Source organism: Schistocerca gregaria, chromosome 7, assembly GCF_023897955.1.
Source record: "Schistocerca gregaria isolate iqSchGreg1 chromosome 7, iqSchGreg1.2, whole genome shotgun sequence".
Lineage (NCBI taxonomy): Eukaryota > Metazoa > Arthropoda > Insecta > Orthoptera > Acrididae > Schistocerca > Schistocerca gregaria.
In genome coordinates, this window is record NC_064926.1 from 125,628,336 (window position 1) to 125,641,817 (window position 13,482).

At 42.3% G+C, this 13,482-nt stretch overlaps 1 protein-coding gene across 1 annotated transcript in view; it reads left to right on the forward strand.

Moving 5' to 3' along the window:
• LOC126281361 (semaphorin-2A-like) overlaps positions 1-13,482 on the forward strand; it is a 2,101,799-nt gene that overhangs the window by 1,070,163 nt on the left and 1,018,154 nt on the right. The gene's annotated exons all lie outside the window — the stretch shown is intronic.

The window sequence follows — 13,482 nt, forward strand, 5'->3', positions numbered from 1 at the left end:
TCCCCGGCTCATAATTAATTCAGAAAATCGTCTGCTAACAGAGTCACACGTTTCCTTTCTCATGAAAATGGAGTAAATTAAAGACAACACTTTAAACATTTTAGAGGAAATTTCGCTGCATAATTGCATCAATTTATTACTTCGTTTCAGAGCGTTGCAGGCTGGACTACGTTCCGGAACAGCCAATATTTCGAGCATATAATCTTAAGCAATTAGCTGCAGATTAGTCACGTGACACATTTCAGTCTGCTCCAGTTTTTACAAAGACGAGAAAGATATTTACGTAACAGTTACACGACACAGGGAGGGATTGAAAACTCTTGGTTCAAAGTGAGGTCGCGCGTAGTTGCACCTAAATAAAGGACGCTAAGAAAGGGAAGAAGAGAGTAAAAAGCTTGAAATGGTGACAACGCCATAGAGGCAGAAAGACAAAATGGTTCAAATGGCCCTAAGCACTATGGGACTTCACATCTGAGATCATTAGTCCCCTAGACTTAGAACTACTTAAACCTAACTAACCTAAGGACACCTCACACATCCATGCCCGAGGCAGTATTCAAAGCTGCGACCGTAGTAGCAGCGTGGTTCCGGACTGAAGCGCCTAGAACCGCTCGGCCACTCCGGCAGGCCGCTTTGTAAACTATTTAAAATTATGAATATTTTCAGATACAACAACAGTGTTCAGTTTAGTATACAGTAGTGGCGGTTGCATGCTGATAACTCAATTCCCTTATTAACGTAACATAACTTCTTCGTTTCTATAATACATTTGTTTCGTCGCCATTGTGCAAAAGACAGGCTGTTAGACCAGCTCTTCAGAGGGAGTAAGAATAAGGAGTTTCAATTTTTGTACTCGTAAAACATTCAGTCTCTCTTCTTTTGTTAATAAAGATGCAATGTTAATGGCAATCTACCTATTTTCATTCACTAGAAATTCACCGTCTCACATGAGAATAGTTTGCAAGTAATATCATTCTGATTAGCAAGGTAATTAATTAATAAATGATTCATGTGTGCGGTATAAAGTGAAGTCGGTGGGATTTCGCATCTTTTCTTGTTAGGGCCAAGTTGACTTACGCAGATCTATCATTGCACTTACGGTACCGCTATAATCAAATCAGAATCTTTCCGTGTCGAGCAATAGAGAGGTGAAAAAAAGTCATGGCTCACTGCAAGTCATGAATAAAATTCCAGTCATGTGGTGAAAGTAGGATGCCTTATTTTGAATACGTGGTATAGAGCGTTAGCGTTACTGAGTTGGGCATATTTTCATTGAAGTAATTTTCCATAGATACATATGAGCAAGATACTAAACCGAAAAGCTTTGCCTATTCGGTCTGTCTGTTACAAGATCTTTTACCAGTTCGCATATCAACGATAAAAGTTACTGTTAAAATCGAAGGGGATTCGTTCTGCAATATCTCATGTCTCGCAGCATCATTTCACTGAAATTACGTGAAAAGCAATTTATTAAAATTGGCGTTAACCTCTTTTTATAGTAGTGTATAACTTCCCAACGATTTTTAACACGAGTTTATCCTTCCTGTTTCCTGATGAACTGAAAGTCAGGACTTCCGTTTCTCAAAACACACAAGTCTGAGTGGAGCAATAAGATGAAGGAGAAGCAAACTCTAGTACAGTGAACTGTAGTACACGAATTGGCAGTGTTCTGGTTGTGCTTAAACCTGTTAGCTATGCAGTTATCTGTGGACATGGCGGCGGTTCCATATCTCTGCACCCTGGACCCACGTAACTCTCTATTGGCATGGTGCCTAGATCAATCTGAAAGAAACACGAAACAGGCTAATTGCCCAATTTCGACACCTAGATCCTATAGATGATCCAGTCCACATTTTGCTTATGTGAAGAATGACTCAGACATAAAATTCGTCACACACGGTCACCCTCAGATTTGCCGACAGCCAGTGAAATCATAAAGAGGTGTGAAGGACCTTCTGCAGAGAACTTGACGTTCTTCCGTTGACAACGAAAGACCTCAAAGGCGCTAGCTCTGCGTGCTCCTCGTTGAGCTGTTATAATTCATGAGAGGCATTTCCTCTTCTTTGGTAACCTTCGGGAATGAAAGTCAGCTACCGGCGTCACTTTGGTTTCCGTCTTTCTGGTTTCCGAGCCTCCAACCAGCTGTTCGTCGGCGTCTTCGCTGCCGGCCTGCTAATAAATGAAACAGACCGTGAAACATTTACAGCCACGCCTGGCAGAGACAAAAGGTCGATCTTCGCACACAGCACGCGGCACGACGCTTCGGCCGACGTCTCATATCTTATACAGCACGCACTTCTGGCTATACGTAACGCCTCGATGTCCGCTACACACGCTTCCGTCACAAATGCATCAATTAATGACATACCGCCATCCGGCGTTCATGTAACTTACAAGACACATCATTCACACTTTACGTCTACTTAATTCTACTAACGTACATGGGTTTTTCGCAAGAAAGATAGCATATTAACTCGAGGCAAGGAAGCCTGAATAGGAAATACTGCATTGAATGGTGTCAGTGAAAATTTCAAGTTTACCAGTGATCTGCAAACGATGATAAAAATCTTATTAAAACAATTTTTTATAATTTTATTTACCTTACAAGGCGCCGCATTAACACAACTGTTTTAAAACACTGTCCCCGAGGAACTAAGTTCTGCCGTACCCGTTCGAGCAGTTCCAGTGTTGATCCAACACTCACAGGCAGTGAGAGTTTTTTCTGAGACAAACCCTCCAATTACGACGGCAGTTCCGTTCACAAAACTTTTAACTTGAATCCCCAATGGGAAATTAAGTGAAGCGAGGTTAGTTTTTAGCTGTGGTACTATAGAAAGGTGGTGAAAATTGAATGGTCTGATAAGAAAAAAATAAAAACTATTCCGAAGAATTGGTGAAGATAGAAATACGCGCAAAATAAATACAAGACGAAGGGACAGGATAATGAGATATGGTTTAACACATCTGGCAATAACTGTCATCGTACCACAGGGGGCTGTAGAGGGGAAAATTTGCAGAAGAAGACCAAGATTGGAAATAATCAAGGCGTTCCGAAAAAGTACTACTCTGCGATAAACAGGTTGGCACTGAAGAAGAAGTTGTGGAGGAGTGCTTCAGAGGAGTCAGATGACTGATGATTAAAAAAGAATTAGCCCAATCAGTCGGCCAAGAACAGAACGTTCCGAAATTATGCACATATCGGGCAATATGTAACGCAGGTGCAGGTACTCACGAGAAAGGCGTGCTTTTTATACCACAACCTGTGTGTACTATATTCCTGTATTTATAACTTTTCCGTCTCTTTCCCACTAAAATTCTATCCTTCTCTCTTAGCATCAGAAACCGAATATGTCCGCATGCAAAACTATTGGGAATATTTTTACAGGTGTTGAGGGAGGTAGAATGAATATCTGGTACCCTCAATTATCAATCAGGCTCTTTGAAACCGGAGCATATTCGCCCGCTTGTGCTTCGATAGGAGCATTTTTCCGCTGGTTCCGTTCTCCTGCCTGCCACAGAACAGAAGGTCGCTCATATGAAATGAGCAGTATGGGTCAGTAAAATTTTTATAGTTGACTTATATGAAATTAAAATACCGAAAAATTAATTTTACACTGCAGATCAGACTTCACGTCCGCAGAAATTTCGCATGTATTTCAGTACTACAACACGTGGTATCCAGAACCATTCTAATGATAACGAAGACACTTCACGCTGCTAATCATTTTATAAACTACGTTTTCACCTTACACTGCATTTTACGTGTAGGAGTAACTTTGAACCAATGTATCTCGGAAACAGAGAAAAATATAAAGACAATTTTCAAGGTTGTTCCTGTTAGGGTCTTAGGGAGACCGTGACAGTTAAGAGACAGTTAAAGAGACAGGGAGAGGTGATGAAAATGGGTTAGGCTGAATGACCGAGAGAGAATGGGCGTGTGGAAGTGGTTGGGTAAGAGCGTGTGCAAATGATCAGCGATTTTCATCTTAAAAAGAGCTCGGACATGTTCACAGGCCCAGATTCTTGGAAAATTTTAAAGAGCTGAGAAAGATGGAATACTGCAGCTGGTATTACTCTTTTCAGTCAGTTTTTTAAACATTACTCCTGGTATTGTTTATAATGAAGTTCTAAGTTAAATAAATATTACAGTGATGTTCTATTTTTAATACTATTTATGTTAATTTGGTTACTGTACTTACAGATTTGAACATATAGACTTTGTGATCAAAAATATCCCGGACACCTGGCTGAAAATGACTTAAAAGTTAGTGGCGCCCTCCATCGGTAATGCTGGAATTCAATACGCTGTTGGCCCACCCTTAGCTTTGATGACAGCTTCCACTCTCGCAGGCATACGTAATGGAAGGTTTCTTTGGGAAAGGCAGTCCATTCTTCACGGTGTGCTGCACTGAGGAGAGATATCGATGTCGGTCGGTCGGTCAGGCCTGGCACGAAGTCGGCGTTCCAAAACATCCCAGAAGTGTTCTGTATGATTCAGGTCAGGACTCTGTGCAGGCCAGTCCATTACAAGGATGTTATTGTCGTGTAACCACTCCGCCACAGGGCGTGCATTATGAACAGGTGCTCGATCGTTTAGAAAGACGCAGTCGCCATCTGCGAATTGCTCTTCAAAAGTGGGAAGCAAGAATGTGTTTGTAACATCAAACTTTGCTGTGATAGCGCCACGCAAAGCTACAAGGGGAGTAAGCCTCCTCCATGAAAACCACGACCACACCATAACACCACCACCTCTGAATTTTACTGTTGGCACTGCACACGCTGGCAGATGACGTTCACATGGCATTCGCCATATCCACACCCTGCCATCGGATCGCCACATTGTGTGCCTTGATTCGTCACTCCCCACAACGTTTTTACAATGTTCAATTGTGCAATATTTACGTTCCTTACACCAAGCGAGGCGTCGTTTGGCATTTACCAGCGTGAAGTGTGATTTATGAGCAGCCGCTCGACCTGAAAATCCAAGTTTTCTCACTTCCCGCCTACTTGCCATAGTGCTTGCAGTTGATCCTGATGTAGTCTGGAATTCCTGTGTGATGGCCCTGATAGATGTGTGCCTGTTACACTTTACGACCCTCTTCCACTGTCGGCCGTCACTGCTAGTCAACAGACGAGGTCGGCCTGTACGCTTTTGTGCTGTACATGTCCCTTCAGTTTTCCACTTCACTAGCACATCGGAAACAGTGGACCCAGGGATGTTAAGGAGTGTGGAAATCTCGCGAACAGACGTGACATAAGTGACACACAATCACCTGACCACGTTCGAAGTCCGTGAGTTCTGCGAAGCGCCCCATTCTGCTCTCTCACGATGTCTAATGACTACCGACTGCGCTGCTATGGAGTACGTGGCAGTAGGTGGCAGCATACTGCACCTAATATGAAAAATGTATGTTTTTGGGGGTGTCCAGATACTTTTGATGACATACTGTATATGCATGTTTTGTTTGTTTAACTGTTTCCCAATTTCTATGCTGTTTTCAGGAATGCAAGGAAATGATTTTTTTTCATTTTTACACTGCAAGCACGGTACTTTTTAGATTCAAATAGAACAATGGAATAAATGAATACTCGCTCAACGCCGTGTTTCCCAATTGCTGAATGAATAAAGTAAGTGCGTACTGAGACAGGCAATGAAACAGCTCAACAATATTCCTCAGTTGTTTAAAGCGTGGAAAAGTAAATTGTGTCCGTTCGAGACCTAATCTGGTCTTAATCAGTCATAAAATGTGATTTTAACTTGTGTGTAAATAGCAGGAATATTGATTTCGTTGGGGAACCTTTAACGTGTTCAGAGCTGAGGTTAGGCGGAAATCCGAGTACTACATTCGACTGCAATCCTCGGTCTCAGAAATATCTTTTTATCTTAACAGTTTGTTATCTTTCCAACAGGAATCTATGGCCGTAGGCATCGATATATAATTTCATGATAATTTCCTGGGCTTTTGTTGTCTTCAGTCCTCAGACTGGTTTGATGCAGCTCTCCATGCTACTCTATCCTGTGCAAGCTGCTTCATCTCCCAGTACCTACTGCAACCTACATCCTTCTGAATCTGCTTAGTGTACTCATCTCTCGGTCTCCCTCTACGATTTTTACCCTCCACGCTGCCCTCCAATGCTAAATTTGTGATCCCTTGATGCCTCAAAACATGTCCTACCAACCGATCCCTTCTTCTAGTCAAGTTGTGCCACAAACTTCTCTTCTCCCCAATCCTATTCAATACCTCCTCATTAGTTACGTGATCTATCCACCTTATCTTCAGTATTCTTCTGTAGCACCACATTTCGAAAGCTTCTATTCTCTTCTTGTCCAAACTAGTTATCGTCCATGTTTCACTTCCATACATGGCTACACTCCAAACAAATACTTTCAGAAACGACTTCCTGATACACAAATCTATATTCGATGTTAAATTTCTCTTCTTCAGAAACGCTTTCCTTGCCATTGCCAGTCTACATTTTATATCCTCTCTACTTCGGCCATCATCAGTTATTTTACTTCCTAAATAGCAAAACTCCTTTACTACTTTAAGTGTCTCATTTCCTAATCTAATTCCCTCAGCATCACCCGATTTAATTTGACTACATTCCATTATCCTCGTTTTGCTTTTGTTGATGTTCATCTTATATCCTCCTTTCAAGACACTGTCCATTCCGTTCAACTGCTCTTCCAAGTCCTTTGCCGTCTCTGACAGAATTACAATGTCATCGGCGAACCTCAAAGTTTTTACTTCCTCTCCATGAATTTTAATACCTACTCCAAATTTTTCTTTTGTTTCCTTTACTGCTTGCTCAATATACAGATTGAATAACATCGTGGAGAGGCTACAACCCTGTCTCACTCCTTTCCCAACCACTGCTTCCCTTTCATGCCCCTCGACTCTTATTACTGCCATCTGGTTTCTGTACAAATTATAAATAGCCTTTCGCTCCCTGTATTTTACCCCTGCCACCTTTAGAATTTGAAAAAGAGTATTCCAGTCAACATTGTCAAAAGCTTTCTCTAAGTCTACAAATGCTAGAAACGTAGGTTTGCCTTATCTTAATCTTTCTTCTAAGATAAGTCGTAAGGTCAGTATTGCCTCACGTGTTCCAACATTTCGACGGAATCCAAACTGATCCTCCCCGAGGTCTGCATCTACCAGTTTTTCCATTCGTCTGTAAAGAATTCGCGTTAGTATTTTGCAGCCGTGGCTTATTAAACTGATAGTTCGGTAATTTTCACATCTGTCAGCACCTGCTTTCTTTGGGATTGGAATTATTATATTCTTCTTGAAGTCTGAGGGTATTTCGCCTGTCTCATACATCTTGCTCACCAGCTGGTAGAGTTTTGTCATGACTGGCTCTCCCAAGGCCGTCAGTAGTTCTAATGGAATGTTGTCTACTCCGGGGGCCTTGTTTCGACTCAGGTCTTTCACTGCTCTGTCAAACTCTTCACGCAGTATCGTATCTCCCATTTCGTCTTCATCTACATCCTCTTCTATTTCCATAATATTGTCCTCAAGTACATCGCCCTTGTATAAACCTTTTATATAATCCTTCCACCTTTCTGCCTTCCCTTCTTTGCTTAGAACTGGGCTGCCATCTGAGCTCTTGATATTCATACACGTGGTTCTCTTCTCTCCAAAGGTCTCTTTAATTTTCCTGTAGCAGTATCTATCTTACCCCTAGTGAGATAAGCTTCTACATCCTTACATTTGTCCTCTAGCCATCCCTGTTTAGCCATTTTGCACTTCCTGTCGATCTCATTTTTGAGACGTTTGTATTCCTTTTTGCCTGCTTCATTTACTGCATTTTTATATTTTCTCCTTTCATCAATTAAATTCAATATTTCTTCTGTTACCCAAGGATTTCTAGCAGCCCTCGTCTTTGTACCTACTTTATCCTCTGCTGCCTTCACTACTACATCCCTCAGAGCTACCCATTCTTCTTCTACTGTATTTCTTTCCCCTATTCCTGTCAATTGTTCCCTTATGCTCTCTCTGAAACTCTGTACAACCTCTGGTTCTTTCAGTTTATCCAGGTCCCATCTCCTTAATTTCCCACATTTTTGCAGTTTCTTCAGTTTTAATCTACAGGTCATAACCAATAGATTGTGGTCAGAGTCCACATCTGCCCCTGGAAATGTCTTACAACTTAAAACCTGGTTCCTAAATTTCTGTCTTACCATTATATAATCTATCTGATACCTTTTAGTATCTCCAGGGTTCTTCCACGTATACAACCTTCTTTCATGATTCTTAAACCAAGTGTTAGCTATGATTAATATAATTGCAAAATAAATGGAATGCCATAGTTCACATCTGTCATGTTCAAGTGCTATTACTACGTTCTCTTTTCGTCTAGAGAGTCCTGGTGGCGATGTGATTTTATTGTGAATACGTAATGCAAAAGTACAATTTTTACATACTCTTCCAGTTCTTTTTTAGCAATTAAAGAGACACTTTCGACCTCGCTTCTTCGTACTGTGACATTAAAATTGCTCATTGAGGTGGTGTGGCCCAAACATTGGACTCACATTATAAAGGAATGTAGTACGAACACCATTCTGCCATCCATTTCAAGGGTTTTCGCGGTTCCCATAAATTACGTAAGGTGAATATCGGGCAATTTTCTTCGGAAAGTACACTGCCGATTTACTTCTACATCCTCGTACAATACGAGCTGTAAATCATTCTTAGTAGAAAAGTTAACTCTGAAGATCGCAAATAACTGTCTGACATATATTTGTCTCAAGTTCATCTAAGTGGTATTAGGAAGGTTACGTTAGTTCAGTGTAGCCCACAATAGTTAAAATATGCACAGATAATGTCCTCTGTATATTAGGTAATTGAATTCATTTCCGCTGTTTTTGAACAGAAAACGTAAGTTTATTTGAGTAGAATGGTATAAGATAATTTACTGAAAGTAGAATCCCTTGACATCTACAAACTTTTCCCTCTTTTCCGATAACAAATGCATTCTACTATTAAAAAAATACAGTTTCCTTAGAGGTGGTAAACTCATGGAGCCATTTTTCGAGATCGTTAAGAGATGTGAGGTGTTGTTCAGAGAGACCATGGTGCACAGACCGAAACAAATGGTAATCGGAAGGGGCGATGTGTAGAGAATATAGCAGTCGGAGTAAGACATCTCATCGTAGTCAGTTGACGGTGTCTTTTACTCGGTTTGCAATTTATGGTCTGGCAGTGTCAAGATGCGGAATGTCTTTGTCATACCTCTGGCCATACTGAGGGTGTCTGGCGTTAAGGGAGCGTTTGAAATTGAATAATCGTACTTCACTGTCTGACTCGTTTGTAGCAGCGCATAGTACACTACATGAGCAGGACGCATTTAGTCACTCGCCTCAAAATCGTTGTCTCTAAGACATTGAAACCAATCGCTGCAAGCTTTTTCCGTCAGAGCTTGTTCTTCGTACGCTTCAACTAGCAAAAAAAAAAAAAAAAAAAAAAAAAAAAAGGCTCTGAGCACTATGGGACTCAAATACTGTGGTCATTAGTCCCCTAGAACTTTTAGAACTACTTAAACCTAACTAACCTAAGGACATCACACACATCCATGCCCGAGGCAGGATTCGAACCTGCGACCGTAGCAGTCGCATGGTTCCGGACTGCGCGCCTAGAACCGCTAGACCAACGCGGCCGACTTTCAACTAGCAAAAGGTGGTTTTCCGAAGCAAATGAAAACAGAAAAATACCATTCCTACAGTTCCTGTTTTGTACATACAAAACACAACATGTTCGAGGCACTAAATAGGTTGTTTAGTCCCCCTTAAACATCCCAACAACCACCACCACTAAATAGGTACACATATTGCACTGCACTCGGAAGTCAACTACAGATCTGAAAGCATAATGTTTCTACTGCTAAATAGCTCTCGCATCGTGTCGGGTGTGCTGCATTGGTACAGCTACTGCCCACGCTCCTTCATCGTAAAAATAAACTCCCTGCACAGGGCCTTGCCATACCGATCTTCGTCAACAGCGACAATTGGTTTAAGCTCCCAATAATTATTAAAGAACTTGAGCGAAGTGGTTTGAATGTGTTACCCACTATCAATGATCATGAAGACACTGTCAGACAGACAACAAGACTCTTCTTCTTGCCTTTTCGCAAACCCAACGAAATAGACTAACGTAGAAGAAAATCGCAACACCAAGAATGAGTTGTACGACAAACGGAACTTGGTAGGCGTGTTCCTACATCTAAACCAAGATGTCTGTTCAAATTTCGTGCCAGTCGCATAAGTGTGGCGCTAGTAGCAGTATTGTGACGATGCAAATCAGGTTTGTTTAAATACTCGCTGTAACGGTCTTGATCGTTAGTTACCTTAGAGACTGGCCGCAGTGAGTTGTTGTTTTTGCTAAAAATGAATGAGGTCGTGTAATATTGCTGCGACGGGCTGCATGTCCTTTCTGTGATATTTCAGGACTTGGCAGGAATGTACAACTGTACATCACTGCTGGCAGCGGTGGTCACCGCAATGTACGGTCGCAAGAAGACCAGGCTCCGGACAATCATGTGTCAGTACCCCAGAGGGAAGACCATACTGTTCGGCGATGGCTCTGGCTCATCGTACTGCATCTACAGCAGAAATCGTAACGGCAATGGATACCACAGTGACATAACGAATTGTTACAGATCGCTTACTTCAAGGACAGCTCCGACCCAGGGGCCCCGTAGCGTACATTCCACTGACCCCAAACCACCGCCATTTACGACTTTGGTGGTGTCAAGCGAGTGTTCATTGGAGGACAGGGTGAAGATTTGTTGTGTTTCCTGACGAAATCTGGCTCTGCCTCGGTGCCAGTGATGGCCGTACGTTGGTTAGAAGGAAGCCAGTTGAGGGCTGCAATCATCATATCTGCGTGTTAGAACACTGGACCTACACCTGGACTTACAGACTGGAGTGCGATTTCGTATGACGGTAGGAGCACTCTCGTTGTTATCGCAACATGCTCTACAGAGTAGCGACAGGTTACCTGACCTGCTGGATCACCAGATCTATCTCCAGCCGAGAACATATGGGAATCATCTGATGATAACTCCAACATGATGCACAACCAGCATTTACCGTCCCTGTATTGACCGCCAAGTGCAACAGACATGGGACTCCATCCCATAAACCGACCGAACCCAGAGCCACCAGGGCCGAAGTCTAGTGCTGTACCGCTACACTCTCATGGGCACGATGTGAGTGATACAGATTTATAATTCAGCTGCTTCCTTCAGTTTCCTTTCTTGTGTATTGTTGTGAACAATCTTTAGGTATTACTCTCTCGTCGAACGAGTTCACCAGACTGTGAAGAGGATACTGCCCATTAACACGCGGTCTCCGAACTCGGGAAGCAGTTCTACCGCTCTATGACGTGTGTAGTGTACCATTTTCGGTTCAATATGTTTTGGCTATGTGTATCTGTTACAGTGATATAATGTTAACCTTCAATTTGGTTGGGGATCTGCCCAACATCCTTGCCGACTCCGACACCTGTGTACCGCTTCTTTTGAAATTCCTTATAACTGCGGGCCTCATACCTGAAGTGTTGGCAAGGGCAGGTCATCCTGCAGCGAACGCATACCCTGCCCGGGTAGCTTAAAATTTTTAGTAGTCGATTAATGTGACATAGTTCGGTGTATGATGAGGGCGGATTTACAATCCATACGTACATCATTTTGTTGCCTTGTAAGCAACTCCGACTGTGGGGACAGCCGTCGTTCCCGTCTCTCTCCCCCCCCCCCCCCCCCCCCCTCTTCCCAATCAGTGTGTGGCAAGCAGACTATACGTTTGGGCGTTGATGGACCTGCTGTTTAGCGTCCTATATCTAACATCATCATAACGTCGAGCGAGTGGTTGTGTGTGATTGCTAAACCTGTCGCTATTTCTTCAGCGTGCCCCGAAAGGAACCTAAGCGCTATACAGTCTGGAATCGACTACCTTCCTTTATTAAGTGAATCAACAGGCTTCGCTACACCAAGAGTATCTACTTCTAAATTATTCGTCTTGACACCTGTTCTTGATTAGAATCTCTGGAACATCTACTGCATCGTCTTCAGTGAGGGAATCTCGGAAAACCCTGTTCAATATCTTCACCTTAGTGACACTGTTATCGGTAACATTTCCATTCTATCGTACTGTGGAGATAATGTCTTGAGTTGGGATACTTTATATACTACCAGAACGTCTTCGGATTTTCCGCCAGATTTGGAGACATAGTTTCGATATGAAAACTGCTAAAAGCATCTTGCGTTGAAATCCACGGAAAGCTTCAAGCTTTTGTGAAACGTCGCCAATTTTGGATATTTTCTGTTCCTTCAAATGTGGGGCGCCTTTTTCTTTGCATCTGCAACAGTGTCTAACCTGCTTTGTGTACCATCTGGTACTTTTTCTTACTTTATATGGTATGAAACTCCCAGTCGCCGAAATCACTGTATCTCTAAATGTAAGTCACATCTGGTCGGTGGTTACTTTGGAAGAAATGGAAACTGTCTCTTAGCAAAGCGGACGCAAATTTTTATTTTTACGTTGAGGCGTTACTTTCGTTTTGCCTCAGGTTACAGTAGGAAGTAATTATGTTTCATATATCGAGATATAAGTTTTTCTTTAATTGCTAGCAGCTTCAATACTTCGCCGAGTGAAAGGAATATTTGACGCATTTGTTTATTTTTCATAATTTCACAACGAGGTCACACGCCGTTTGTATATAGCTCTTTGTTCCATCCTGTATGAGTGTGCATGGGTATGAATGGAAGTCAAATGTAGCGGGAGAATGGACCAGAGGGAACAGTTTAAGGGAATAGCAGTCATTGCCAACATTACAAGAATAACGACAGGTAGGCCGGAGCAGCAAGCAAAGATGAAAACAGGCACGAGGGTAGGTTACAAAGTTGGTGCGGGGTGAGGTGAGTATCCCAACCACCGCGTTTGAATAGGAACGTTGGTCGGATTTTGCCGCGTGGAGAGCACTGTGGGGCTAGCCATGAGACGAACCGGACGCGAGAGCACAGCAGCTCGCAGATTTGGTGAGATAGAAATGAGGTAATATGGCTAAAAAATCACGACAGGGTGTGCTCATAGCACGCATTCAACATACCTTCATTGGTACAGGTTACGGTTTTAATTTATTTACAATAGTTTTCTCTGAAATGTGTTTGTGAAATTTTGCTTTGTGGTAGTGAGCATGCAACAGGAACCATCAGTTCATGTAGCTATTTCCCGAGTTATAAGCTCACTTCTAGCTCAGTGAGTGCAGATTGCGTATCGGATGGTACATCGATAAATTTCTGTCGCGAAATTTAAATATTTTTGGTACTTTCTTTGTGAGCTCAGTTCGCACTTCATTTTGGCGCCGAGTCTTAAAGAATGAATGGCGATATTCCCGCTAAAGACGGTGTGGCCCACTCATGCATTTTCTGTGCTATTATGAAATTATGTGTCATTATTGTGTTATTATGAAACTGTGTGTC